Below are 16,366 nucleotides of genomic sequence, written 5' to 3'. Positions count from 1 at the left end.
GTCCTATGTTATATGGCGTATAGCTACTAATATATGTGTGTATAAAATATGTTCACCGTCTTTATTTTTTAAATAAATGAAATCATACTGAAACTCTACGAATTGAGGATTTACATGTTTTATGAGCTGTCAAAGATTATTACAAACAACAATTATTATCTTTTTTAATGCAGACACTTTAAAAGACTGTGGGTGCGGACCCAGGATCCTGCGATAAATCAAACGGCTAGGTACTTTAGGTACTTAAGCTACGTTGAAGAAACTCGGACATTGTTGACGCCCTGTCTTCAATAGATACTGTTTTTGAGTAAGGTTAAACTTACAAATGTATTTGTTAGCCAATTGACGTGTATCGTGGTATTTTGAAATTATTTTTAAAATAACTGGGCTAAGCATTGGTTTCGGTAGAAAAGTACTGCAACAATTTCGCTAGATTTGAACACATTTTAACACTCCGCATTATGATATTTTGAATCAATTTTTCATATTTATACCAAGTGAGTTTTCATTTGACCGCCTTGCGGATACAGATCCATTAGCATGTGCTTGTGTATTATAATAACAATTAATTAGTTAATTTACTACTTACAGTATCGTTATTTTCATCAACATCATCGTTATCAACGTTATCATGATCATCATCATCAACATAATCATCATCTCATCATTATCATCATCATCATCATTATCATCATCATCATCATCATCATCATCGTCATCATCATCGTCATCATCATCGTCACCATCATCATCATCATCATCATCATCATCATCATCATCATCATCATCATCATCATCATCATCATCATCATCATCATCATCATCATCATCATCATCATCATCATCATCATCATCATCATCATCATCATCATCATCATCATCATCATCATCATCATCATCATCATCGTCGTCGTCGTCGTCGTCGTCGCCCTCGTCCTCGTCCTGCTCCTCCGCCTCCACCGCATCATCAGCAGCAGCATCGTCATCAGCAACAGCAGCAGCATTATCGTCACTATCACCAACAACATCGTTATGGTCGTCATCGTCGTGATCATCATCATCAGTGTCATCATCATCATCATCATCGTCATTGTTATCGTCGTTGTTCTCCTCCTCGTCGTCGTCATCGTCATCATCGTTGTCATCGTCATTCTCATCATGAACAATTTCAACAACCGTAAAACCTATCGCTCAGCTCATTTTTGCAGTGAATTCGGATGTTATATCAAATCTTTTTGATTAATAGAGTTTGCTGCTTAATGTATTAATAACTAAATAATAATGTTGATAATATTGAAAATAAATGGTTTCAATTTTATTTATCCGTTTAAGATGCAATATTTGACCAAGTCAATTTGTCGCTAAAAGTAGTCATTACACATTCAATCCAAAAAGCGTTACGAGTTGCTATTGAAACTATAATCGCATTCCGATAAAAATGGTGTCTGTATTAGGGCCTGTTTAATTTCTCCGCTTTATTGCAATTCATAAAAATATTGATAAGGGTACCGGTATATCTAGACACACTCTGTTATCCAAACAATCCTTGTGATCATAAACAAATAAACAATGAAATATAAATAAAATTAGACGAAAAAAAATGGTATCTTCCTTTTTGCTGTTGCTAGTTATCAACAGAGTAGCAAAACTTTTAAATATAAATTATATTCAATTCATAGCACGCTTAAAGATTTGAAGTTTATCTAAATCTATAAGCACAAACATATTTATGTTTGTTAATACAAAGCTGTAGCAGTTTTCTGATTTCGCTTGAAAAGATGTGATTGTTGTTGTTGCATTAATAGTATCATTAGTTTGTATTTCCAGATTAGGTATTCCACCATACATTTTGTTTTTAATCAGATGTCTTATAATTGGCATTGCAATATTTCAATAACGAGTAATCAACACAATTGACTTTATGTATTTTTAATTGTTTATCCATATTATCATTAACACTTGAGGGAAAAATAAGCTGTGTCATTTTTTATTTTTTATTTTACTTATGGTTCATACAACTCTGCTTTTACTATATGCCGTAATAATTATAAGTTTCCGTTCACTTAAAGATATTGTTTTTCGTGTTGGAAAATTTAAATACGAAAAATATTTAGAGACAAGTGTGTTATGTTTGTTTGTCAATTATTTAATTGAAGTAGAAATAATACATCGGTGTACATAATTTTATTGTTTTGTTCCCTTCGTTCTTTACTTTAAAAATACAACTTAACAGCTTTGCAATCAACTGAAAAAATATATAAAAAGTAAAAACAATAAACGTTTGGCTTTCTTAATACGATATCATTTCAAACGCTGTTGGAAGGAACCATTGCTTATTAGAGGTTTACAAGGTAATTTACCCAAGTACGCAAATGTAATGGTCGATTGCCCTTAGGCATGATTCTGTTTTATTACTTTAATCCGGTTGTAAAAATGCATGACCGAAGTGTCATCAGATAAGCAAAAACAGGGTCAAAATCTGATAAAATAGCGCTGTTTAACTGACTGTACGAAAATTTAGAATCATGAAAACATAAATATTTTGGCTTAAAAAGGAAATGTAAGAAAATTTAGAATGTAAGAGAAAATACGGTGGTTTTATGGTGTTTAAATCGATTAGAAATAGCAAAACCTAAAGACATTATCTCAAGTGTGATTTTCAAAAGATTTTATATGAATGTACACACACGGTAAAACTAGTCTATTAAAATGAAATATTTTCATTGGTTCTCATGTTTTTAATATTTATTAAACATAGGTATTTGTGAACACTTGTTGTTATATAATATTGAAATGTACACGCATACTGAAGATAAAATCATTAGCATAACGGCTAAGTTGGTTTTTACTAAGATTGCAATAGTGTTTATTTTATTATTATGAATCTTATGAGGATAATTTTGAAAGTATGACACAGAGTATCTGAAGAAGATATATACATAATCACATATGTTGTTGTTGTTGTGGTTATTGTTTCAATATTTTTATGAGTATCATACATTCAATGACGAATAGCTATTAATTTGTCATTGCTATTGGATTGCGGAGATTAAACAAATCGATTCCCTAGTAACTGATATAACTGATACATTTTTTGAGCGACAATTTGAAACTAAATCTAGTAATATTTAAATTTGATTATTTTAATTGCAGACTTTTTTTATTAACCCCAATTAATGTGTACGCAGCGTTTCATTTATTTAAATCGCTGAGTACGAAGCATCAAGCTATTTTTTAATTAATTGACAGTGATCTTTAATGTATGTCATAATATAAATTGAAATCAATCTTAATTAAAGCTTGAGCGGTTGGTTTGTAATAAGTTTTGTAAATGTTGCTGTAGGATATGTATGCACAATAAATACTAACGCTCTGGCATATTGTGATGGTGATATGATTATATATTGCACAATGAATATGTGATGATGTTCTTGTGATAATATTGAGGCTATAATTAGTTTTTGAATTAAGCTAGCTAATTTCAAATAAGATACAAACACATCCCAATCCTAAAATTATCAGTAAGTTATAGTATTGTTTGCCTCTAGGCGCATAATTAATTGAAGGCCTAGTTTATCTGTTAATCCTCGCCCCATGTGGTGTCCCAGTGGGTACACTGATATTAATACACGATGTATTGGTCCACAATTAAATCTCTTATAAAAACATGTCTCTCAGGTGACTGAAAAATGGCTGTGTAGATACAACAAATACTACTACAACGGAGACTAAGATAACACATGTTACAATTAATTTGTCTTCCTTGCGTTCTTCTTATACGACAAATACTTCTAAAACAAAAAAGCAAAAAGCAGCTACTGCTACTGCTTCGGCTACTCTTACTGCTACTGCTACTGCTACTGCTACTGCTGCCGCTGCCGCTGCCACTGCCACTGCCGCTGCCACTGCCGCTGCCACTGCCGCTGCCGCTGCCACTGCCACTGCCGCTGCCACTGCCGCTGCCAGTGCTGCTGCTGCTGCTGCTACTGATAGTGCTATTGCTACTGCCACTGCTACTGCCACTGCCACTGCCACTGCCGCTGCCGCTGCTGCTGTTGCTACTGATAGTGCTACTGCTACTGCTGCTGCTGCTGCTGCTGCTTCTGCTGCTGTTGCTACTGCTACTGTTACTGCTACTGATACGGCTACTGATACTGCTACTTCTACTGCTACTGCTAGTGCTACTGCTACTGCTACTGATTCTGCTACTGCTACTGCTGCTGCTGCTGCTGCTACTGCTGCTGCTGCTGCTACTGCTACTATTGATAATAATTCTCCTTCTACTTCTCTTTCTAATATTGCTAGCGATGCTTCATAATTTATTTTTAAATGTATCATTTTGTTAAAACAGGAAAGAACTGTTATATATATTTTCTTAAAGGGATCTTTTCACGCTTTGGTAAATTGACAAAATTGAAAAAAGTTGTTTCGGATTCGTAAGTTTTCGTTTTAGTTATGATATTTGCGAGGAAACAGTAATACTGAACATTAACCATGCTCTAATATAGCCATTATATGCATCTTTTGACGATTTTAAAACCTAAAAATTATAAAGCGTTGCAACGCGAAACGATTGAATAATTTGGAGAGTTCTGTTTTTGTCGTTAAATTTTGTGAAACTACGAAGATTGCTTATATAAGGTATAAAATACGTCAAGAATGTGTACTCGGCGGAATAGCTCAGTAGGCTTAAGCGTTTATACTACAGGACTCTGCCAGGACTCCAGGGGTCACTGGTTCGAACCCTGCTCCGGGCAATGTTCATTTCCTTTTTTTTAATTTTTTTTCTTGATTTTTTACTGGAGCTTTTATGATCCAATGTTTACATTTATCAATAAAAAGCATTTAATAAATAAGTTAAAAAAATGCCAAAATCTGTGAAAAGGCCCCTTTAAAGGTGTAAAGAATCTAAACTTTTCTGCGATTAAAGTTTTATTTAACTGGATTAGTATAGGCCACATAACAGACGCTATTGTACTGATTTGTACTAAACAACATTTTGTCATAATCAACAGTTTTAACATGCCGCAGTTTCCTTGGAAGTTAACCTTTGATTGGAGTTATGTATAAAACATTAACAAGGTATTTGTTGACAGTTTGTCCTGTCACAATTATATATTAGTTGAGCCAAACGTGTGATAAAGATCCCTTTTGGGGTGGCGATAAATACTATTTATATTGTTCAACAGTGGGAGACTGAGAAAACATATGTTACAATTAATTTGTCTACTTTGCCTGCTTCTTCTTTATATATTTTTCTTGCTAATCGTTTAAGTTTAGTTTTAGTTAAGCAGGTATATCAATTTACATTTTTTGATAGATATTTATTTGGATAGTAATAGTATGTTTTATTTGACTTGACATCATTGAACCGGTTTATTCATTGATAAGATCGGGATCTCCACAGGTGTTTAATCTCGATTGTAAGGTGGGGAGAAGGGTCCGAATGATAATGATGTCGTCGGCTTACGAATCACATTTCACAAGTTTTAGACAAATATGCATACGTTATAAACCTAATTTAAGTATTACATAGATAATAACTTATCTTTATTTTGATGAACTACGTTTAAGGTATAAAACTATAATTATCTATGTGTTGTGTGCCGCATACATACCATCTTGCTTTTTTAAATTTGATCACAACGGTCCGAAGTCATAAACATTCATTATGCATGGTTGCTAAAGCACAGTGTATACTAACTAACCTATGTTTATTGTTGTTTGCTAGGGTTATTATTATTATGTTTTATTTTTTTTTTATTTGGGGGGGGGGTGGGGGGCTTTTATAGAAGATTTCAACTAGTCCTTCAATTAACGAAAAAAAATATTGGTATAGGAAATATAAAAGAGTAATAGACAGCTTCATTCATGATGTTCTATTATGGTGTTTTAACGCATATAATTATGTATGGTTGATGAAGCACATTGTATGCTACCGATGTTTATTGTTGTTTGATGATGATGTTAAGTTGGTGTTGCTGTTGTTGTTAATGATGATGATGAGGAGGAGGAGGAAGAAGAAGAAGAAGAAGAAGAAGATGATGATGATGATGGTGGTGGTGGTAGTAGTGACGACGACGACGATGATGATGATTTTGATTATGATAATGAGATTTGAATTAAAATAATGCGCAAAGATTTTTCTTTTTAGCGGCCAAGTGCAGATATCTGCGCTCGGCCGCTGTAAGGGTTATGTAATATTTGCAATCTACATAGGAGTCAATAGCAGATACCAAGCACCATATGCTTATGAGAAACAAAAGCAAAATATTGGCAATCGCTGAAATCTCGAATATGACTTAATCATTTTATTAAATGAAAACCGGTAACTATTTTAAACGGTTATTATATTGCAACAACTTAGCGGTGTTTATCCAAAAGACCATTGTTATAATTACAGGGACGTCAATAGGCCAAACTATTCAGGAAATATGATTTGAGTCGTCAAGGATAGATTTTGAGATCAATGTACGTCCGATGAGATTTAAAGGGAGTTGGAGGCGTAGGGACAGATTCGTTCGAGTACGCGATCATTTGAGAACAAATAATGATGAAGCTTTATCGGAATTCCGGAAATTTGCGATCGGTACCGATTTTTCCTGGTTCTTTTTTTATTGATTCTGATAAGTTAGCGGCCGGCACGGACATGAATATTAACTGACGAAAACCTCTTCGCTACTTTCCGAAAATCTTCGACATGTTGCAAATATCCGTAATATTCCGCATAGTACTCACCAGAAATTGCAACTAGAAAGACTACAATAAATCAATTAGCTACGGCTCGGGCGGGGATTTACCTTTTATCCCTGTAAGGGACCTAATGCCCCAGACTACCGGCTATTTTTTCCGGAATTCGAACTTGATACACTTGATATCCCTGAATTAAATATTTATATCCGCAATTTTGATCTCTAGAGTGCTGACTGTTAGTATTGTATTTGACTGGAATGACTGTCGATTATGTGTTTTTAAGATTAAAACAAGCATTCGAAGAACTTTGTGTTTGCTTTTTTGTACGCTTTCTTTTTAAATATGTATTGTCCGCCACGGACGCAACAATTGACCAAATGTACCAGATTGTGGTCTCTTTAAAGTGCTATGTTTTTACTGCCGTGATATCTTTAACAAACTACACATTATTGATCGTGGACGTTTTATACTCTTATTGAATTGTTTCCCCAAAATATGCTCTTCTATTAGTAGATGTTTAGGTGACGATGTTCTAATTATAGATCTTACACGGCCAAGAAACACTAGATAGGTCTTTGCAAAGAGAGCTGTTGGATATCGTGAATGCGTTCAATGTGGCCTGTTTATTTCAGAAAGCTATGTGCAATGTTTTATGGGGATTTCTATCAAATTGCCAATTGCAAAATTTGATTTAATTCATTCGGACCTACAAGCGGGAAACTTCTTCATTAAAATTCAATGGGCTTTTAAGAAGTTCGTTGAAAGGCCAAATTTGACGTTAAACAGCAACGCCGAAAAAATTGCTACTCAGTCTTATTTATCACTTTTTTGTAAGATATACCAGTAGACGTTCTTCAGTGAAATTAAGCAAACACACAGTGCCGACAAATATGGAAGGGTATTTAGGTAAAAATTACATCCTTCTTTGTGACTGTGTCATGATTCTTGATGGTACTTTCAAATAGTATGTAGACACCTTTTCATGCTCATGACACTTACATCTTGCCTGATGTCCAATGTCTATTTACATTCTGCTTAATGGTATCATGCATGTGTACAGATGCAACATTCTTGTTCGTTAATTGCATGCTGCATATGTGTATGTTGGTTTGTGCAGAGAGACTTGTGCAATAGGCGCAGTGCATAATGGAATCAAATATTAATGCGTTTAATAAATTAACGCGATGGTAAGATGTGAGTTTCACCCAAGCACAAAGCAACATACTATCATGCATGATACAATGATGTCAATTGACAGTCATTCCGAGATGCTACGGAGGACTACGGAAATTAACGGCGTATAACGGAAATTTTATGTTATAGGAGAAGTTGCGCACCTTTGTAAGATATTTGCTACTGAACCGAAATTAACCGCGTGTTTGTAGACTTAACTTTTTTTTGGTTAATGACTAACCATAATTTTTGTACAGTAATTTACCTTTAATAACCAAAGAAAGTCTATGGATATATTTCAATATATGCTACTAATGCATGTATGCAGAGCTCCAGATAAGACGCTTAAAGTCGTAAAAAATTAAATTAAATTTAGTAAAAAAGTAGACTTAAATTCTGTGCGTACGGTTACATATTGGAAAAATAAAATAAGAATTCAAAATGTGTGATCATGCGTAAAACTCAATATCAATGCATATAATGTAAACATTTTATCAATGAGTTCCCACTCGTCTAGGCCCTCATTATAATTATGAAATCAACAGCACTTTAACGCTATTATGAATAACAGACCATCTTTACAACAGTCGAAAAGCCGAACGTTTTCCATTATCTGGTCCTTTTATCGCAAAAAGTCTGCTGTAACCCGGCAATTGTCATGAGCTCTTCTTAGACTATAAACCTAAATGCGGATGTGCCAAAAATTATATTTACCTGAAAAAAAAAAATTAATAATAGACTTTAAGGCTGGATTATTATAGAGTGTAAACCAAGATTTTGCTGAAAAAGTTATCTGGAACTTTGCATGTATGTTGAGAGGAAATCGATTACATAATTTCAAATTTACTAGAGTACTTTTATATTGCACCACATAAAATGCTTTAAAACTATAATATTGAAGTGCACATATAAACTTTATTATAGATGGGTAGGTATTTCGTGTCAATCTCTTTCACATATGAAAGAGCTGTTGGTCATGCTGCTTTAAGTACATATAGATGCATGACACAATTTAGATTAAGCAAAACAAAACACTAGGTATTTGCCAAGAGTCAAATATATACGAGCAGTAAGAGCGTAATCGTGCACAGCGAGACTTATTCATGTAGAATTGAAACTCTTATTGCTTTCTTTCGAAATAATTTCATGTGTCCGATCTAATATGCAATATGCCCGGTGTTTTTTTTTGCGGATTAATGTTCCGTTTTAGATCCATAATTAACGAATGCCTCAATATTTTCAAAAATTAACACCGGAATAATGTTCACCGACATTTTTTCATACAGATTGGATATAAATATTATAGAGCTTAACAAAAAATACATTAAGCCCTGTTCTCCCGGCACACGTGCTGGACACACAGGTGGTTAGCGTGTGGCTATGATAATAATTAGTGAAAACATCTTTTTGAATGATAAATAATCATATTAAAACGAAAAATCAAATTTTCTATAAAAAAAATCACTACCGTTTTATATATAACAAGGTATCCAACTCGAAATCATCCGAAAACGGGGTGCATCGTTTTGAGCAGCCATTACTAAATTAATTTTGCAGCGATTTTCATGACCCGGTCTTATTCAACGCAGAAATGAATTTCCTTTTAGGAAATGTATATATATTGTTATATTTCTACACATGCTGGGTCAAATTTTAAGAAATAAAGCTATACATAATTCGCTTGACCCAGTTGTGATCGATCAGACCGTATTTATGAATGAAATCTCCAGTTGTAAAGACACAACTCCGCATTGGAGCAATGAAATCACTCTTGTGTTTAAAATGTCAGTTGGTTGAAATGTATGTAAACAAAGGTTTGAAAATGCGCTGGACAGTTAGTTTTGATGCATAATTCTACGGCAAGCACGGTAAGAATGTTTTTTTCATACGTTTTATTGAATTATGGTATCGAGGTTCGTGAACTTTGCAGGGAAAATGCCCATTTCCCCGTGAAGATTTCAGTCATGAATACTGTCTGATCGATCACAGCTGGGTCACGCGAGTTGTGTATCGTGTTATTTCTTAAAAGTTGACCCAGTATTTGTAAAAATATTGCAAGACATATACATTTCCAGAAAGGAAATTTATTTCTGCGTTGAATAAGACCAAGATCGTGAAAATCGCTGCAAAATTGATGAAGTAATGGCTGTTTAAAACGATGCATCCCGTTTTCGGATGATTTCGAGTTGGATACCTTGTTGAATATATATTTAACTTATTTTTTTTTAAGAAAAGTTGATTTTTCGTTATAATATGATTACTTATCATTCCAAAATATGTTTTCACTAACTAGTATTATAGCCACACGCTATCCACCTGTAGCTGGACACTTTTAAAAAACACTATACAAATTCAAGTACTTATGCACTTAATTGATTGTAAACAATGACGGTTGAAATCCGTGCGTGGGAATTTTTTCTGGTAACCAAGAGCGACGTCAACGTTCATGACAAACCTGTTTATATGACATTTATTTATTGATTTTTTCCAACTTGATTGAAAATTATGTTTTATGATATTTTAATACATGTAGATGAAGTAGTTGTTTTCTCAACGAGGAGTACAATAGTTGTACAGTACTAGACACGAGTACTTGTAACTTTCAGGTTTCTCTGTATACCACAGACATTATATAGTCATAAAATGATAAATATGTGTTTATAGAAATTGTAATTATAGCATGGTAAACAGACTAGAGAAATCTGAAAGTTTCACGCACAGGTCTGTGGCAATGGGGGTTTGGGCTACTTTATAAATATGAGGTCGATATGCAATACACATCGGTAGATTACGTCTACTGTAATTATTTGGACTAGGGAAGGGCCACAATTCCAACACATCAGCCTCGTTATGTTCTGAATAAAATACATGTATAAAATTTCTTGAGTGCCAATTGCATCTTACAAATATCAAAAACATTCACGGCAGTCAATTCATTGTGTAAACTTACTGGTCTTCATGGCAATAATGAACGTATTTAGTTTAATGGAGATTATAGGTTACATTACACTAAATCATTGTGTATCCCTCCGTGGTCCATTCGAAAGTAGTGCCTATTTCTAAAGAGTTCCTTTTCTCTTCTTGAATATAAGCCATTTAACAATGTGAGACTTGTCTTTTGTGGTTATTTGTAATATCCTGTATGTGTCTGGAGTACTTTGATGCCTTGGATTGGAAGCTAACTTAAAAGATGAACTTTTGAGGGTGTGTTTTCTATTGTGTGGGGCTTTTGTCGAAATTAGGATTCCGAAACGCGTTTTTCTACGGTGGGTTCATTCGACAGCGATTTACTTTCTTAGAAGTTGCGAGACGGTATGTTTTTGATTGCAATTATTGGAAGATGACAGATCCATCTTTAAAATGATACCAGGTTCGGAAAAATTGATACTTCGGAAAGGCAAGAAAAATGCTGTGAAAGTTGTCAGTTTTATAATGGGACCCTATGGGAATCGGAATTAGTGTAATATAACCTTTAAAAAGCACATTTACTGCAATGTCAAGGTCACATGGATTCGTCTGCAAGCGAGACAAGTAGAAAATGAATTTTAATGAATGTTTTGATGATTTGGGTGCTAAAATAGATGAGAGATGTCAATATTTTGGTCCAAATGGATGTTTTAGGTGGTTTTGGACTGTTCCGGATGGGTGGGGGACCTGGTATGGACAAGTAAGGGTAACATTTCCAACAAATCTTAAATGTAAATATTATTATGTCCATAGATTGAAGTTTCAGGTGGAGAGCAAGATGAAAAATATGCCAAATTACATGCATGCAACCCATTTATGCCATTTTTCTCTTTGTTTGTAGGCCTGACCGTTTGTCCTTGAGCCGTAGATGGTCAACAATCCGCTAGCTGTCTTGCTCTGACTGGTGCACTGGACATGATTTCAATGTGAGTCATCATACTGATTGTTTAATTAACACATGAATTTCAGTTTGTTCGTTAAAGTACTAACTTAGCTGTGTATTTACAGTGGACGTAGTAGTGCGCAGCAGGTGGTAGACTAGGTATTTCCATAAGTACACTATGTTAACAGAATTGCGGCCAGTGGAGCAACATAGCTGATGAGTTAATTGCACTAGTTCTTCAGACAAATAATTTTATTTTCAACCTATAAAGCATATTTAGCTGTAGGTTGGGCCATTTAGCTGTAAGATCTGGCTTTTATTCTGTTAAGCCCTTAGAGTAATGAATTTCAGAGTGAAGACCATAGCGCCTTTTCCTAGTCAAGTATCAGAAATGCACATGCCTTCTTAAGCATGTCATTGTGTTTGCTTTTAATAAGATAGGCAATAAACTCATAACCTTTAGACAAATGAGCATCTGTAAATTCAGATTTCACTATTTCAGAGTCAGCCAGACCATGATTGAGCTTAAGGATTGTGCTGCGGATGCAGCCTGTGCAGTTCCGGGAGAAAGTCACTGTCTTGGGCAATGCGGTCTGGTATCAGGTAAGCACTATTGAAAGCCTCACGCTTATGGGCGGTCTGAAGCCTTGTGCTGTCAATGCGATCTGGTTCAAGTACAATCAGAATGCATTCTCAAAGCAGTACTTCATCAGATATGGTTATCTCAAGCTTACAGTTCGCGGGCAGATATGACTTCGATTTGTTCTTGCTAGCAGAACCCCTACAGGCCAAACTATGCGTTAAGCACTATTTTCCACAGCAACTCTTGCAGACAGAAAAACAATACTTAAAATTACTTCTGGCATTTAATTTCTAATTTCCTTTATATCTCTTTTGTATGTTTGTTTGCCCTTTTTAACTCTGACATGCCATCTTGCTCACATTGATGGAGCATACCTGTTTTTGTTTAGAGCCAAGTCCCCAGCCGCTCGAGTTTGCCGTGTCGATAATGAGAAAGCCATGGCATGATGTCTCCTCTATGTGTTTCCTTATCTCAGTGTTGAACATAATTACCAGTTTCAGGGGCCAAAACATTTTATTTTATTAAAGGTCTGGATGATCCTTGCCTGACTGCGGGTTTGTGTACACCTCAATACGACTCTGTGTCCTGAACAGAGGCCGCAGTGGTGCAGCGCTTGTGGACGATCCATCAACATCCTGAAAGGTCAACACTACACCAAGCTGGGAAAATTGATCCTGATAGTCATCCCCAGGTAGTGGAATGAATGTACACTGAACTACAGAGGAATCACACCCAAATGACTTTCCTGCCACGACATTAGTGTGGCCACTCGCGTAGGAATTCCTTAACCAACGTGCTCTTTTGCATGGTGACTGTGGGCATTTTTGCAAAACTTACGCTTTCAACACTGGATTTTAAAGGGAATACTTAATAAAATGTCGCTAACAGGACTTATTTATATGAGAGAGACTATCTGGATGCGCATTAAGTGTCACTTTGTGTCGTAAGCTGTTGAAGGAGCGATTTGCGCCTTTTTAAGTGTTAATTTTGGGTAGCCGGCTTGTATCGGCTTGAAAGCTGCAAATTATGCCTCTCATCATAATAGCATTAATTTGTGTAAATGCAATGTGTATGTTTAGATTGTAAGTGAAGCTATTAATAATAATTTTCTTAAAAAACATGATTTTATATGCTGTCAGTGAGTTTTTTATTGAAAAAAGTGCTTAAAATTTAAAAAAAGTCTCCTATTTCATCAAGAAAAGTACACTGATTCACAATCAATACATTTATTTGGGCCTTTTGCTGATATATTGGTGAATTTCGCATGCAATGATACCAGTTTTTGCCATAAAAGTTACGCATAACAATAATTGGAGACACAAAATCAGCTGTCGTCACTTAGACTAAAAATCATGCATTCCGACTTGACTGCGGCCAATTTAGTCACCGCTTTAAATGGCCATTTTAAGGCCTTTACCCCCATCCGAATGCACTGAAATTGCATATTCATTGTGGAAATAGTTGAAATCTCATGTGGAGAAAGTTTGAAAAAGATAGGACAATGTTGAGTTCCCTTAAAGGTTACATTACACTAAATCATTGTGTATCCCTCCGTGGTCCATTCGAAAGTAGTGCCTATTTCTAAAGAGTTCCTTTTCTCTTTTTGAATATAAGCCATTTAACAATGTGAGACATGTCTTTTGTGGTTATTTGTAATATCCTGTATGTGTCTGGAGTACTTTGATGCCTTGGATTGGAAGCTAACTTAAAAGATGAACTTTTGAGGGTGTGTTTTCTATTGTGTGGGGCTTTTGTCGAAATTAGGATTCCGAAACGCGTTTTTCTACGGTGGGTTCATTCGACAGCGATTTACTTTCTTAGAAGTTGCGAGACGGTATGTTTTTGATTGCAATTATTGGAAGATGACAGATCCATCTTTAAAATGATACCAGGTTCGGAAAAATTGATACGTCGGAAAGGCAAGAAAAATGCTGTGAAAGTTGTCAGTTTTATAATGGGACCCTATGGGAATCGGAATTAGTGTAATATAACCTATATAACGAAGGGAACTAATTCAGCTTATTCAGTTTACTAGTCAAAATGATTCGGATGTTTTCGCTTTTTTTTCCGAAAAGTAATTTATTCAACATACGGAAAATAAACGCGCGCCACCTGATGTCATAATTTAGTAACTTGCATTCTGCTTACTGCCTGTTGCTAACTGCCGTTGTTAATGACGCTTAGTGGCAAAACCGATTATGACTGGTTTCAGGAATAATGAACACACAAACATTGGATAGTCACCAAGCATGTTGAAACAATCATCAAGTATAACCGATAGAGAACAAGCATGTTGGAACTGTCATGAAGCATGTTAGAATAAACATCACGCATAATGTAAATATTATTCATGAATGATGTAATGTTGCAGCAATCATCAAGTATAAACGAATAGACAACAAGCATGTTGGAATTGTCATAAAGCAAATTAGAATAAGCATCAGTCATAATGTAAATATTCACCACGAATGATGTAACTTTTACCTAAATATCCTTCCATAGACATGTGTTGTTACTAAAATAGACATAGAGATTTGAGCATTGGGAGTGACCTAATCATACTGTGCTTTAGCAGTATTACGGAATACCGTTAGTGCCATCGTGGTTACACATTAAAATCCAGAGGGCGAGAACGCGAGAACGCGATAGTACGATGGCGACAATGTGACAATACGATGATGACAGGGTGACAATACGATGGCGACAATGCGATAGTACGATGGCGACAATGCGAGAACCCGAGAATACGATGACGACAATCAGACAGTGCGATGACGACAGTGCGACAATACGATGGCGACAGTGAAATAGTACGATGGCGACAATACTACAGTTCGATAGTGCGATAATACGATGACGACAGTGCGAAAATACGATGACGACAGTGCGACAATACGATGGCGATAGCCGACAGTGCGATAGTTCGATAACGCGATAGTATGATGGCGGCAATTCGAAAATGCGATGGCGACAGTGCGACAATACGATGGCGACAATGCGATAGAACGATGGCGACATTGCGATGATACCACGGCGACAGTACGATATGACTATCGCATTGTCGTCCCCGTACTATCGCACTGCCGCCATTGTATTGTCGCACTGTCGCACTGTCGTCATCGTACTAGCGCGTTTTCGCAATCGTACGAACGCATTGTCGCCATCGTATTGTCATACTGTCGTCATCGTACTTTCGCGTTCTCGCATTCTCGCCCTCTGGATTTTAATGAGTAACCACGGTGGCCCTAACGGTATTTTGTACAGTAAAGTGCGTAAAATCTGGTTTGGAATAACAATTTATATGCCGAAAACAGATGTTGAAAACCCGACTTTGTTTTATAAGTAGTAGTCTAAATATAAAATGAGTTTTCCGAGCATTAAATAAACATATTAAAATAAAATTCATGTTCGTATCAGTTGAAGTTCTTGTTAATAGTAGAAGCAAAGAACACAATAAAACGCTGATTGGGCTTACTAATTTGAGGCAAGAAAAAACACATCGCGCTATTATATATAATATATAACGCGCATCCGCAAAGTTCGAGCGCCCGTCTCGGTGCCGTCGTTTCCGGTGAAAGTTTCGCACAGGAGCTACCGAGTTTGGATATGAGACCACGAATCATGGCTTGACTTTATATATCAGTCAGCGTAGTACCTGACCAGACTGCGCGGTTGGACAAGCTAGGATGGACCAACTTTGGCCGCATATGACATAAGACCCATTTTCGCATGACGCGGGTCATCTGACCTTTATAATGTGTATATAGCTTTGAATGGAATTTGCACATAGTTTTTGGCATGGACTTATTGTTATGTTAATGTGTTGCACGCTTTCAAAAGCAGAGGGCATATATAAGATCAATTATACTACGGAGTTCATTTTCTGTTGCAAAATGAAATGCAATAAAGATTGTTACTCAGCGGTGTGTACAGTATGACAGCGTTGTCTGTCTGCGATGCATTTATACTGGTTCTAAGCTGGCATACTCACCAATTGGACTCAACCATCTGCTCGAACAAGAAATGATAAGTTCTACTTGCATAAACCTTTAATTGTAGCTCATTTT

General features: G+C 35.8%; 1 long non-coding RNA gene across 1 annotated transcript; it reads left to right on the top strand.

The window, feature by feature from the left end:
* Positions 1–10,936: 10,936 nt before the first annotated feature.
* Positions 10,937–13,344, top strand: LOC127879333 (uncharacterized). Its single transcript, XR_008049020.1, has 3 exons — positions 10,937–11,759; positions 12,219–12,319; positions 12,827–13,344. It is a non-coding gene; the product is annotated as an uncharacterized LOC127879333 (long non-coding RNA).
* The last annotated feature ends 3,022 nt before the right edge of the window (positions 13,345–16,366 follow it).

This window comes from Dreissena polymorpha, chromosome 4, assembly GCF_020536995.1.
Source record: "Dreissena polymorpha isolate Duluth1 chromosome 4, UMN_Dpol_1.0, whole genome shotgun sequence".
Taxonomy (NCBI): Eukaryota; Metazoa; Mollusca; class Bivalvia; order Myida; family Dreissenidae; genus Dreissena; species Dreissena polymorpha.
The sequence above is the reverse complement of the archived record's forward strand: the minus strand, read 5'-3'. Positions and strand labels throughout refer to the sequence as shown.